At 35.5% G+C, this 14,862-nt stretch overlaps 1 protein-coding gene across 6 annotated transcripts in view; it reads right to left on the bottom strand.

The window, feature by feature from the left end:
* The window catches only part of LOC131435045 (uncharacterized), a 92,347-nt gene extending 80,601 nt beyond the window's left edge, over positions 1 to 11,746 (bottom strand). For 2 of the 6 annotated variants that reach the window (XM_058602518.1, XM_058602519.1), the window contains exons 1-2: positions 11,552 to 11,746; positions 6,617 to 7,163 (exon numbers count right to left, since the gene is read on the bottom strand). The gene's annotated coding sequence lies outside the window, so the exon portion shown is untranslated. Of the gene's footprint in view, positions 1 to 6,616; positions 7,164 to 11,392; positions 11,482 to 11,551 lie in introns of those variants that run through there. The other 4 variants (XM_058602521.1, XM_058602522.1, XM_058602520.1 and 1 more) reach the window with 4 other exon arrangements.
* Between the last annotated feature and the right edge of the window lie 3,116 nt (positions 11,747 to 14,862).

Here is a 14,862-nt window from a genome sequence, read left to right as displayed (position 1 = left end):
GCAAACGCGCCTTATGAATTATCCTCTTTGATACTCGTTTATACCAAACATTTCAGAAAAGTTTAATTTTGAACTTTTTGAGATTATGTCACACAACTGAAAATTTTATCATAAAATTGTGATCATATTTCCGATGGGGTGTAGCAAAAATTATCTTGATTCGTTAGATACAACAAGAGATATTCACGATCAAAAACTTATCACTCTCTCAGAGGGTAAATTTTGAAAAGGCACCCCATAGTAAAGTAAGTCGTATTCACGACAAAAAAAGCAATATGACATAGTGCCCAAACCATGAAGACCAGTTAAAAATTGACTTTTGCAAAAACAAAATCTCAAATTTCACAATATTCCCATATTTTTTCTTAAAACTGTAGGCATTTATTGACAACATATCCAAAAATTAGCAGAAAGGCAAAATAAAAAAATACGGGTCTAATATTGTTCAATGAAGAACGATTCTTCCAAATATTATAAAATTTTGAGTATATCAGTTTCTCATGGAATTGCTACAGTGCAATGTGCTGAGAACTATGAGCAGTTTGCTGGTCCTTTGAGAAGTATATTGAGTATTTTATTTATCGTAGTTCCGTGCTGAGAGTGATGAAGTTAGAGTAAGAAAGAAGCATTGTGGAAAGGAAAACTACAAAGTATTCTACAGTCAACAACATTTCTGCCTGTAACAATAATTACATGTATTTCGCATGGAAATACTAGGGGTTATTGGATGAAATGGTCCAAGTGAACCGTATTATTTCAGAGACAAACATCTCACATTTTCAGTTAGAAGGTGGCATCTGTGTCAAAGAGTGAGCAATTTAGGTACATTCAAACCTTCCCCGATTTGAGAGTTTATTCACACCTGACCGAATCAGTTTCGTCGTCATTGCAATATGCATGACATTTGTGCCGGTACCGAACCGGATCGGATAGGTTTGAAAGTTCCAGCCCGGTTCATGAGATGTCAATTTACTCTTATTCCTGATAATAATAGTACTCCTTTTCGAAATAAATTCACCAGCTCAGGACGAATGTGATATATAAATATTCACCCCAACTGCATCAAGTTAGTCCAAATTGGTGACATAATTACAGGTATAAGAATGCATGAAACCACCGAATGACATGTTGTCTATTTCAAGCACTATGAATCATATCCAATCCGTGAACGATACAGAGAGCATTACAATTTTTATACCCACCCCCATCTGCCAAGGGGGGGTACGCACCTTTTACCAAAGCTCTCGGCATAGTAGAGCTTACGGAGTGTTACTTCTTAATCCATCTAGTGGTGTGATAATACCTTTCTCTTGCCATTTGAATAGTCTCAATGAAACATTTGTATGATTCTAATCTTGGCCATTAGTATTGTGAGCTCATCAAATAACCTAAGTAGCTTTCAAACAAGGCTAAGTGTTTCTTACCTCCGATAAACATTGAACAATACTGGGATTTGTCGGTTACGTCACTTATACCATTATATCTCCAGATCCGGAAGTGACAGTCATTTGATCTACAATCTACACTTCTACAATGGTCCAATAGTAGCTTTCAAACGAGCCTAAGCTAGTTGAAATGGGTTCAGCGATCTTCGATAGAATTGAGCGTTACAAATATTCGAAAAGTGTATGCACATACACACAGACATTTTTCGATCTCATCGAGCTGAGTCGAATGGTATATAACACTTTGGGTCTCCGAAGGTATGGTCGAAAGTCGGGTTTACCAGCAATTCTTTCACCTTTCTATGGTGAAAGGCATAACGACAACTATACGATTATTATTGATTACCGTATTTAGAAGATTGAAAGATCTTCAAATCGTTTATCTCGATCTGGTTTGACTCTGATTTAACACTAGAATACTCTCGTGACTTTTCATATACGTAAACGCTCTTAGAGGTACATTTCTACACCAGAGTTGAAATCTATCTGAAGCTGTTGAAATTTTACTGTATTTACAAATAAACGGTACAGTTTCATTTCTAAACTTATCGCAAAGAAGCCTCTATAGTAATATTTTAGTTCGGTAAAATTTCCTATGAGATATAATTTTTTAAACAAGTCCCTGAATACGTCAAAATTCCGCTTTTACCTTCATTTAGCTATAAATACAGAATTTCACAACCGATTTTGATTTTTTTTTTGTGGTAGATTTTGAAAATGTTTTTTTTAATAAATGGTAATTTGTTTCCTATCCATCTACAAACATGCAACATACTACACGCAACAAATGCAAGTATTTAGTAACGCCATATGTAGTTTGAGCTTTTTTTTATTACTTATGCAAATGATAAGAAGTTGGGCTACAGAAGATACATGTGTTTCAAGCTATTAAACATGGTGTTGTATGGTATAAAATTATAACCTATTCCAGCAAAACGAATGTGTTTTGTCTCTTTTCTTCGTGACATTGCTATTGATCAGTATCAGTATCCTTTACATATTTTGTTTTTGCTTACCGTGTTTAGATATTTTGTTCACATAAAAAGTTATAATAAAATTTCCGAATGTTTCGCTTCCAAAAAAACACTAACATAATTGCTCTCGTGGAGTACATTGCTACCCCAGACCAACTTTAAAAAGTCATAGTCATTAAAAAGTTAGGTCAAATAAAAATTATGCACCAATGTAAATTGAATCCTAAATATCAGATTGAACTGTCGTAAAGAATGGTTATGGTTATATTAAACCGTAACCAAATAACGGAGGTTTGAAGTAGCGCTGGGGTAGAGAGCATTCTAGGGTTAATGAATGTGATCTGGAATTATGTAAAGTGTAATTATTTTACGAAAGGAGTTCGCCTCTGAAAAACAACAACAACTTACTTAGTGTATTTATGTTTATCAATTTGTTGCACAGTTCATTGTTTTCTGAGAGTATCAAATACAAAACTAGTTTCTTTCGCAACGATTTTCATAAAAAAACAAGAGCTTCAATAACATTCATCACTATCGATTTTTGTTGTGGCCAGTGTTATCAGCGGCGGTCACACTGAGTGCGTTTTATTTGGAGTTAATATTTAAAATTAGTACCAATCAGTTTGCCACCAATGGTATTCTTTTCAATTAATGGTTCGCACCGCAAACTCAAATACACACACAGACGAAGTGTTTTATTGTTTTTTCATGGGCTACTGTGTCGTAAGTTCAAGGCACACGCGACTCTATCGGCTATTCGTACCGGCAAATGCACTACTGAAACACCATTAACTTTACTATAAATGATCGCCACCAAACGCTTTGACCAACCGTATTTTACCGTATGACATCATACAGTTGACGAATAGACAATCGGAGAAGAATTTCGTTTCTTTTAATACAGAAGAAGTAAAATTAACTGAAGGGGCAAATTGAAGCGCAACGCTAGACTTAGTTTTGACGACTTGACGCAGAATTGGGCCGATCGAACGATGCGAACTAGTTGTTTGAAACAGAGTTCATGCTTGTGGAAAGTATGTTATTTACTGTTTTAAGGATTGTAAAGCAACTGTAGAGCACGGACGGAGTATTAAACGATAACATTACGATTACGAGATGCTATCACAAATCAAGGACATCACATTTCTTAGTAGTATTTGAGCGTTCCGAAGCGATCAAATTTGAGTAGTGCCACGATAAACTGGAAGAATGCATCGTTACGGGAATCGCACATACACATCATTGATTTTATTATACGATAATTTTATTGCAGTCTAATAAAAATTTACCCATTGCCATCGTTCATTCCGGATATCGCCAGAAAATAAACACAATTTTTCTCGAAAATTTTCCAAGGTCAACCGAACAAAGCATGCTCTTCAAAGCTGCCGGCATCGATGTATCTTGAAAGAGATAATCAGGGTTGGTTTCCTACCTTTTCCCCGTCCCATCAGTTTAACTTTAGCATCTTTGAAATTAGAGCCATGAAGCGATTTAGAAGTAGTAGCTACCGTGGAAAAAATAATTTTATTTCGACCATAAAGAAAGAGAACATCGTTGTTTGAACACTAGCATAACATTGAAGGTGGTGTAGCTAAGTGATTGTTTGTGGGGGGTATAACAATATGTACGTATATATAAATGTAGAAGACGAAATCTATTTTATGTCCGCTTTTCGAAATATCGTTGGAGGTTCGAGTGTCATATACCATTCGACTTAGTTCGTCAAGATCACAAAATATCTGTGTATGTGTATGTATCTGTGTGTATGTGTATGTGCATACACGTGTGTATGTGACAAATAATGTCACTTAAATTTCATATAGATGGTTGAACCGAGTTTCATAAACTCAGATTCAAATGAAAGGTCTCATGGTCCCATAGACTGCAATTGAATTTTATCCCGATTCGACTTCCGGTTCCGGAATAACAGGGTGATATGCACCAAAAATTGAATAAAATGTCACTCACTTGTCTCAAAGATGGGTGAACTGATTTTCACAAACTTAAATTCAAATGAAAGGTCTTATGGTTTTAATGTCAAATACTAAGCTGCTTTTTTATTATTGATAGAAAAGCATTCTCAATTATTTCAATGATTACAATGTCGATGGTGACTAAGTTTTTATTAGTTTACTTAAAAACAAGTTATTTACTTGTTATGGAAAGATTAGCTATTTCAGCATGACATTGCAACGTAACGACAACTTATTTCCAACCGATCTCCAATATGTTGCTAGTTACTTGTAGAAAACTGAAAGCTGGATTTTCGAGAACCCGAGATGACATAGTCTAATGATACTATCCTAGTTTTAAGTTAGTCGTTAATTAAGATTAGAAAATACCCTTGGCATCTTAGAGCTTAAGCAGTGTGCCTAAAATTATATTACATTATTGAATTATAAAAAAATAGCGAGCTATGGAATCAGAAGACCTTTCGTTCGAATCTAAGTTTGTGAAAATCGGTTCAACCATCTCAGAGAAAATATACACAGACATTTACTCAGATCGTCGAACTGAGTCGAATGGTATATGACCTCGGTTCAAAAGTCGGTTTTCACAGTGATTGTATAGCCTTTCTATATGAGAAAGGCAAAAGAGGGTTTTTTAAATCGAATTGTTACTGGGGATGAAAAATTGATAGTCTATGATCACCCTAAGAAGAAAAAATATTACGCTACACCCGGTTAATTGTAGCCGTCGACCTCAACAACAACGGAATATTCATGGGTAATGTGTACTATGAGCTGCTACATGATAAAGTTATTCTCCTGCATGACAACGCTCGGCCTCATGTCACAAAAGCCCTGAAAGTGTATTTGGAAACTTGCTGGCTCTTTCTGATTACTGGTTGTTACGACGAATGCAGAACGATCTGGTAGGTCATCGGTTCACTTCTTTCACAGAAATCGAAAATTTGCTTCAAGTTTAGATAATCTTAAAAGCGAGACATTTTTCCGGGATGGAATTTGAAAATTGACCGAGAAGTGGGAAAAAGTAGTAACCAGCGATGTATGATACATTGATTAGTCTTTTAATTCTTTTTATGTTGAAATAACTGCAATTTTGACCCCAAAAAAACGAACCGTATTATTTGTACTCCCAATATGAAAGATGCAGGGAAGTTTGTGTACATAACGAGGGCATAACCCCAATAGGATACTGGATTGTTTGACGTTTTTTTTACAGTGCCACTTTTAATGACGCTTTAAAATTTTAAAAACTTATCACTTTGTATTTTCGGAAACAAAAATCGGATTCTAACTTAACTACGTTGTGGCCTGTTATATAGATGGGAAAAGCTTTTACCGGCGATTTAAAATCGAAATCTCATCTCAACGATACGGAGAAGGTTGCGGGATCGTGTCTTACTTCTCAATTTTATTCATCTAACTTCCCTCTCGGTCCGTTTCTCGTTGGCAGGGATGGATAATGAAAACTAGTTTAAGGCAGCTTCTAATGTCCTCACACAAAACCAAAATAAATCGATAAAACCATGACATATTGAGAACTTCAGGACGTTCAAACTTGTTCGCGATACATTTGACCTCAAATTGATTAATAAAATAACCTAATGTACATTGCTGATACTCGAAACGAATCATTAAACAAGAGCAGTGATGACGATGTCATAATATGTTCAGTTTAAACAGATTCTAGGGGTCGCAGTCGAGATAGTGTTATTACCTTCCAGCTTCCAGGAACAACTTTGCGAAACGTAAATTGGCATTATACGTAATCAATCCAAGAAACAGCTAATTGTACTCCCTAATTTGCATGTCCTGTTCTACCTCACCTCAAAACACTGAACCGGCGGCGAAAGGTGTTGATGGGTGGATAAGATAGTGGAGCCGCAGAGGAACATGCATTTTCTCTCTGTCGAACATGATTCTAGCGAGTCGTGACTGCCGACTGTTTACACCGACAATGCTCATGATATGCTAAATACTGGTCGCTGTCATCATGGATTCAGCGATTGCCGTAATGTCCCTTTGTTTAAAAATGATTTTTGTCGCTTAGGTCGAGGGCAATGGGCAATATTCTCATCGAATGTTGCTAGCCTGTCATCGAGAACGTGAGTGAACCATTACGCCCTAAACAGTCTAACTTCGCGATGATCAGGATGAATTATTCTGCGATTCGAAAATCAAATGCTAGTTGAAGTGTACCAAGAAACATAAAAATATGATCACTCACCTCCGAGTTCGATCCGCTTTGTTCTAAAGGGTCGATCCAACGGTACTCCGACCCGTCCGGGTAGCGCTGCAAATGTGAAGCGGAACGGTTTCCTAAATGTAGCAACCGTGCAATCCTGCTGTGAGCAGTCTTGGATCGATGATTTAAATTCTTAATTTCACAACGCGCCACAGGCCGTGCCGTAATCTTTGAACAGGCGTAATATTATGCACACTTTTGACCAGTTCGACGTGGTCCACACACAAATACACACAGCATATACCGACACACACTGAATAAATTTGATTTGCCAAAATATTTGGCGCACTCACATCGTCCGGGAGGAACAGCACCTGTTGAATGGTTTCAGATACGACGGTGGTTGTGGTGGTGCCAGTGGGAGCACGATCCTCTATATTTAGCTATATATATTCCACAAACTGTTTCGTTTAGTTAATATTCGAATAACAATGAACTTTGGATGGGCACAATCGGGAGGTTGAGTACGATTGTTTTTCGAAATTTCGTTGAAATTTTAGCGTTTGAAAAACTATTTTTTTGTGGTGTTCTAAATGAAAATCGGTATTGCTCAATTAGATGTCACATTATAAACGGAATTATTCTGTTTCATTACATGACTGATTGTAAGATAGAAGATAAATAAGAATTGCTGTCACACTTAAGTCCGATTTACATATTTCGTCAAGCGTACGTCATCTAGACGGAACGACAACGGAATGTCAGCATTAGTGCATTTTATATTAAAACAATGACACGCAAGTTCAACGGCACGGAATATTTTAACGTACGACGTAATCTTGAAAGAACGCTGACAATTCGTAAGTGTTGCCGGAAGTTTGGGTGCCGTCTGAATCGTACTTTCTGCAGAAATCTCTTGGTAATAAAAGTAGTTTTCATCGTGCTTTGATAGTAAACACTTTTGCTAGAGTAACACAAACCACGATAAAATTTTACTGTTTTCTACTACTAATTAACTAGAGCCAGCAAAATTGCTATGTTGAAATTGTTGTTACACAGTTCGAACAAATCTTGTAATTTTACATCTTATAAGATGCACAAAAATGGAGCGTCGTATTTCTCATAAATTTATATTCAACCACATAAATTTATATTGAAATCAAATGAAACAAAAGATCGATAGCAGCAGCAGCGCGCGACTTGAACCGAGAAACATTAGATCACAAAGCACGTCAGTTTATCGACTGAGCCACATGAGCACATATCTGCTCAAGGAATAATTGGTACAGATAAATCCATACAGCGGCACTTAGTAACCTAGTGCAATTATGTACGAATGGAATATTGCGCCGTTTTTACAAGTTAAGTAGTTAGGAATTGTATCGTTAGTAGAATTCTGCTACCTGAAAAATTCATATATCCAGTAATTGATAACAATACTGTGATTTAGATGAAACTTGTCTCTTATCTTCAGTATGTCAAGTCAATTTGACACTAGACGGTTCGAATGAATGTTTGCATGGGTTCTGTTCAAATCGTTGTCAATCGGAAACTGTAAATTGTACAGAAATGGTCGTTGCATTAAACCAAAGACATCACATTAACAAGACATCCAGCTCTTACATTTCCCGAACAAATCATTGGCAACAACCTTTTTTGCGAGCATGGCACCCTCAGGCGAGTTCGCATCGAATTTCGTACATAGAAGTAGCGTAAATGTCAAATTCGTGCGCGCCAAAATAGCAGAACTGCGCACCCATACAATTGACATGATATGTTGAATGTGATGCCGTGCGATGGCGTTGCTGATCTAAGGATTAATTTCGCTCCAAGCTGACAGGGTCTGTTCAAATTTCATAGCCTCATATTAAGTATAAACTATTTTACTATGAAGCAAACAGTGCAATCAATAAAACGTTATACAAAAAGTAGACGACCAGCAGTGATGCTAGATATATTAAAAAATGAGCTATTTTTTGGACTTTGTGTCGGTTTCCTTTGATAACTTTTTCTAAAAATGTTGGATTGTGAATTTCTCCATAGTAAATCCCATACAAACTTTAAACCTCGGGCGCAAAAATGTTGTTTCTCAGATCAAGCTAAAATTTTGAATGGTTCTTATGGGACCCAAAAGGAACACGAAAAGTTTAGTGGAGCTGAAATCAATATTTTGTCACACCCTAGTGTGCATATTTCCCAAGAAACCACGACGCATTATAACCCAACATTATTTCAGTTTTAAAAATTCTCGTAAAGAAATTGACTGAATGCAATTGAGCTTAAAATGTTTTTAGAATGTTATTATAAAACCGAATAGCGCGATTATTACACTCTTCTAGGATCTGATAGGTGAAATAGGAATTGTGCATTATTAATGCAGCTAAAATGCAAATATATACTACATAAATAATACTTTGAAAATTACTTCGCAAATAAATTTTAAAACCGGAAAAGGTATTTAATAATAAACATAAATACATGAACATCACTGCTGTTTATGGCGTAATATTTGTATACTGTATGTTTTTATCGTTCCAGCCTGAATATATATTCATCACTATAATAGCATTATAGTGTTTTATATTGCACAACTCATGTTTATCATGGTGCCAATACTATAAGGGTCATCTCTAATTTCGTTAAGTGGTAGTGCTCAAAACGTTTTCAATTGCAAAATTTGAGCTAAATCGGATATGGGTAAAGGGTACCCGGTGATTAAAGTTTATTTTGTCGAGATTGAGCGACATTTCGAAAAAAAATTCAAAAAAAATAGAAAACTTTTTATTTTTTTTCGTAAAGGTTGGCTTTCTGGGACTCTGAAAAATTTTGAGATTTTAAAAATCGAAATTTCTTTTTATGCCAAAAGGCTCAGGATTACATGAAACGTCAACAATTAGTGTCATCTCGAATTTTTTTTTAAATCGACTTTCGGGGACTTTTGAGATTTTCGAAATAGAAAATTTATTTAAATGCCAAGGGTCTTAAGTTGCATGAAACGTGAAGATCGGGTGTTATCATCTCGAAAAAATTTCATGCAAGTTCAGGACATTCGACAACGACAAAAAGAAATCGATTTAGGAAATCTGTAAAAATATCAGAGCCGATATTAAAAAAAATATCCGATTTAGTCCAAATTTGTCATACGGACTTTTTCTGAGGTGCTGAAACTTATAAGTACTTTCGTTGCACTTAAATATGGATTTGAATGCCGATATATGGAACAACGAAAAATTGTTGTAATATAATGATTCACTACATGTCAAAAACAAATTTAATTCACATTGCTTTAAACTATGTATGATTAGTGCAATTATACATTAACCATGTCAAAATAGAGTTAAAAATGTTCTGTTATATAATGTATATGATTACTTGGGTAGCCCTGGAAACAAATTTGGTCATGTCGCAGAATTATGTTACTTTGATAGTTTTTGTACTACACCGAAAATCAGCGTGTCGAACAGGCCAATTCGATTGACTTTATACCGACCAAACAAATGCAGTAAAAATATTTGGAAATTGATTACGACGGAATTTATTGTAGTTTGTAAATGAAGACATAAAGCCGCATTAGTCATTACTTTCCATTAAATTTAATATAAATTTCTGAATATTTGTTCAAATACCAATATTGTGATTGTTTCCAGTATATAGGAGCTTCTTCTATTAACAGGGTTTCATAATCCTTCGTTTCGAATGTGGATTGAAAAAAGCTGCGGGTTGTCTAATCTTCAATTTTAAGATAGTTATTATTCTTTATCATAGACTGCCATAGTTTAAATTCTATCTAAAAATATCGAGTTGTTTCTGAGATATGGTTGCTCAAAGAAGGACATGTTGTTTTCACAGAGGTAAACGGTGTTTGCAGTTATCGTAATCGTAGAACACCTTAACCAATTTAAAATACGAATAGACCAATAGACGAATAGACGGAATATAAAGAAATGTTGAATTTAAAATAATTTTATATCTGATGAAAGGGTATTAACTTTTCAATGGAATACCACTGAAAAAATTATTCCGCTTTTTTATTCAATTTCAACAAAAAAATAAAAAATTGGAAAATTTTCTAGTTTTTCTAGCAATCATTAAGAAACAAAAACGACATTCCATAGAGAACTCAAAACCAAATAAAAAACATATAATATTGTTTGTTTCAGAATCAACTTCTGAGTCTCTACAATACAAAAATTCTTTTATGGCGAATAGAGTTATTTTTCTAATAGATTAAAATTTTATTAGAAGGCAAATAGTGTCGCCAACAAAACAAGCCGACATCCGGTTCATTGATCAAACTCATGAATATTCCAAACAGCACTAGAGTATTTTGGTTGTAAAGACTATTTTCGTAGCAGTTTTCGCCATACATAAATAATCTTTTGAGAAATGCACGACATCGATGGTTGTTTAAAAAAAATACGTGAATCCTGAATTGTTGATTTGCTTCGACCGTACCGTTCTAGAAGAATGTACGTCGGCTAATAAAAACAAACACACATTAATCCGCTCGTCTGAAAACCTCTTTCCGGTTTCCTCGTGCGGATCAAGGATCTGCGGCACTCGTTGCGTGAGTAATCTACCTCCACCCACGGTTCAATTTAGTCACACACCGGCTTCAAAACTACACGTTGAGATCTGCACCAATCTTTTCAGTAGGTGTCAGCTTCAGTCGGTCACTCGGTAAATTGATCACCACGGGTTGAATAACTCAAAAAAATTTCCACTAAAACGTATTCTACACGAAAATAGCACTTGTCGAACTCGATTTAGAGATGACAATGACAGAGACATTTGAACAAAAAATTTAAATATATGTACCACTGTTTAGACGCGGGTTTTGAAGGTGCTGAAAATTTCAATGTCATTTAAGCGAGGAAAAATGTTTCCACCCAGCGAACTGCACACTGCTACAGATGAAAGTGAGAACGCTTGCAACTGTTGCAGGGAAAAAAATATTTTCATCTAGCACGTCATTACCAGAAAAGAATTTACGCACAAAACACTATCTTCTCGACAACTTTTTCAAACGTCCGCTCGCGGTCACGGTTCATACGCAACTGGTTGAAAGTCGCAGCGAAAAAGGACGCGAAAATGTGAACGATCAAAAACAATACCACACAGCCGTGGATGGTTTGCTTCGAACTCTGTATGTTTTCTACCATTGAATCTATCCGCGGCTGACTCAGTTGGTAAATTAATTTTATGTTGCATTCGAATCGCGGATTGCTACGGGAGAATAAAAGAGTAAATTTCTTCCACGCTCTCTCTATTACTGGGATTCTCTCAGTTCTAGTTGTATGTTTTGATTTCGTTTGCGCTCACCATCTTCGGAAAGCACGTGGTAGATTGGTAATAGACGTGCTGAGCTTTGTGAACGCACTCCAACTACACTGCCACAAAAAAATGAATGCATTTGCTAAATTCAGAGTACAGTGGATGAAAATAATCAGCAGTTTCGGTAGCGTTGTTTCTTATGTCGTTTTCGCTTTATGCCAAACCTAAACTAGTTTCCATTCTAACTGCTGTCAAACCGTTCGTTTGAAGCCAGTTTCGAACCTAGTTTCAACGTTGTTGAACTGAAAATCGAGTCAGTTTCGAACCTGGTTTTTATATCAGGTTTGCTCCAAACCCCCGTTGCAAAGTGCGAACCAAACACATTTTCATGAATAGTGTTTGTTTGATGAAACTACCCTGCGTCAGTTTCAGTTTTCTCAAACGAAAAGGACATAATTTTACTAATGTCGATTTTGGCATTTTGGAGTTTCGCGTAGTCTACTGTAGAATATTATCCGGATCCGTTTTCCGGTCCGGAATTACTTATTGAATACAATTGTAACAAATGAAACTTTTACTGAACTGTGAGGTGAAAATTACTCGAGAAACATGTACAACTCAATCAGTCATGAAATAGCATAATTAACAGAAAAATGCGTTTTAATAATGTTAAAGTTGGTGCCGCATGGGTCAGGTGTATCTAGAATAAATTTTCATCTTCACTGCTTGATTCAGCATACCGTTAAAATTATATTTTAAAATATATTTATACTCCATGATTTCGCACGGTTTTTTCACAAATCGGACGAAACCTGTAAAATTCCATTGAATCAACTGTTACCATCATCATGCAGAATTTTACTTCACTCATGCATTCGTCTAATTAATTGTTTATGTTGGCTAGAGAAAATGTTGAACTTTCTGTTCGAGAATGAATGAGGCACAAAGAAGAATTACAATACGTATAAGTAATCATCAAGAGGGTTCGTATTTTAGTGAATTAAATTGTTATGTGATCAAAAGCTGGTGAATAGAGTACTGAAAAAAACACTGTTCTAAAAAAAATGCCACGGTCATTTTTCTACTAAATATATGGCAATAGAAGGAGTCATGATTTTTCTTCTAGATTATATTGAACTACATATCCTAACGGTTAGGAGTAAGCTTTTATTGCACAAAATATTGAATACGTAAATTTAATACAGTATCTTCAGCAATTATTCAAATCGGTTCAACAATCGTCAAGAAGATGGAGCAAATAAAAACCTGTTTTAATCCACCTAATGGTGTAATGATGCCTTTCTCATATCAATCAAACTATCATATATAATACTGTGGTATTCTTCAAAATAAAAGAATAACCGAAATCGGTTTGTTTGACCGTCTACTGATAAAAACTATCAATTGGAAAACAGTTGAGGTCGATTTAGATTAAGGTTTTACCCCATTTTCAGTGATGGTATACAATTTTTAATATTTCCGGATCCGGAAGTCAGATCCGCATGAAATTCAGGAATTACGTATGGGACAGGACCTGTTTGTGAAAATCGGTCGCGCCATCTATGAGAAAAGTTAGAAAACATATTTTCATTTTTTTGCACATTTTACCCCATAACTCCCAAACCGGAAGTCGGATCCAAATAATATTCAGGAATTTTTTATGGGACCTCAAGACCTTTCATTTGAATCTAAGTTTGTGAAAATCGGTTCAGCCATCTCCGAGAAAAGTTAGTGCAAAAAAACGTTACAAACACACATACTCACATACACACACAGACATTTTGCGTACTCGACGAACTGAGTCGAATGGTATATGACACTCAGCCCTCCGGGCCTCGGTTCAAAAGTCGGTTTTCACAGTGATTGCATAACCTTTCTATATGAGAAAGGCAAAAATAAGTGCGGTTTGTCGATTACGTCACTTCTACGATATTGTTTTTGGAACTGCAAGTGTCGAACATGATCTATAACCCAGTATTAGTTAGACTTTGTCCCACTTCATAACTAGTTTCGCGTAACGGTACGATGCCAGATCAGACCAAAACAGAGTGCTATAGGCTACGTTCGCTTATAGAGGCATTTTTCATACATTCAACCGTTGATGGTACCGGTCAATCTGTACGATTTAATGTAATAACCGCACCCACAGATCGCCTGCTACTCTATGTGCTTCTTTGATAATTATTCAATCATCTACTTCCGAAACCTCTACAAAACATCAAGACGGGATTTGCCCAATTGTTGGACAGGCCTAGATTTTCCACAAACGCGCACAATTTTTTTTGAAGCACTTCTAGCTTGGATGCTATCTTGATAACCATTTGACATATTGCACATGTAAACATTACACTTTAAACAAGTTTTTCCAAAAATTCTTTCAATTTATACTCATCTAATAAAAAATTATACACAAAAGAAAGTGTTGCATTTTTTTTGGGAAGTCTTTCAGAATTTCAGAGTTATAACATTAAGAATATGTTTACGAATGAAATGCTACTACTATATCGATTTTGATTAGAGGAGAGGCGTGAGCTATGAAATGAAAAGACGGACAGATATTCCAGATTGAATCAGTTATAAATTTATAACGGAAAAACTAACCTAGGCAGACACATATAAGCATCATTAGAAGAAAGAATTGAATTCTATTTTACCTTCCTTTACCCTTTTTCCCAAAATAATCTTTCAACAAAATGAATTCAAATGTTTTGCATGATAAAAGCATCATTCGAATTACATTTTGTATTTTTTTCGAGGAAAAATATTGAGAAACAAGTCGGTGAAGAGATATTTTTGATCCACTGTATCTCAGCACAGACTAATCAGAAGTGAACAAATGAACGCAGCATAGCTAGAGTAGAAGTTTTTCTAGACTCCAACGTTTCTGTTTGATTTTTTTTTAAATTTTTTTAATTTTTGGTGGTTGTTTAAAGTGAAAACTATGAATTTTCACGAAAAAATCCGCCATTTTGTAGCTGTTAAACCTCCCTAAAGTAACAAACCACGAAAAGGAA

The sequence above is a fragment of the Malaya genurostris genome, chromosome 3 (genome assembly GCF_030247185.1).
Source record: "Malaya genurostris strain Urasoe2022 chromosome 3, Malgen_1.1, whole genome shotgun sequence".
NCBI classification, from domain to species: Eukaryota; Metazoa; Arthropoda; class Insecta; order Diptera; family Culicidae; genus Malaya; species Malaya genurostris.
The sequence above is the reverse complement of the archived record's forward strand: the minus strand, read 5'-3'. Positions and strand labels throughout refer to the sequence as shown.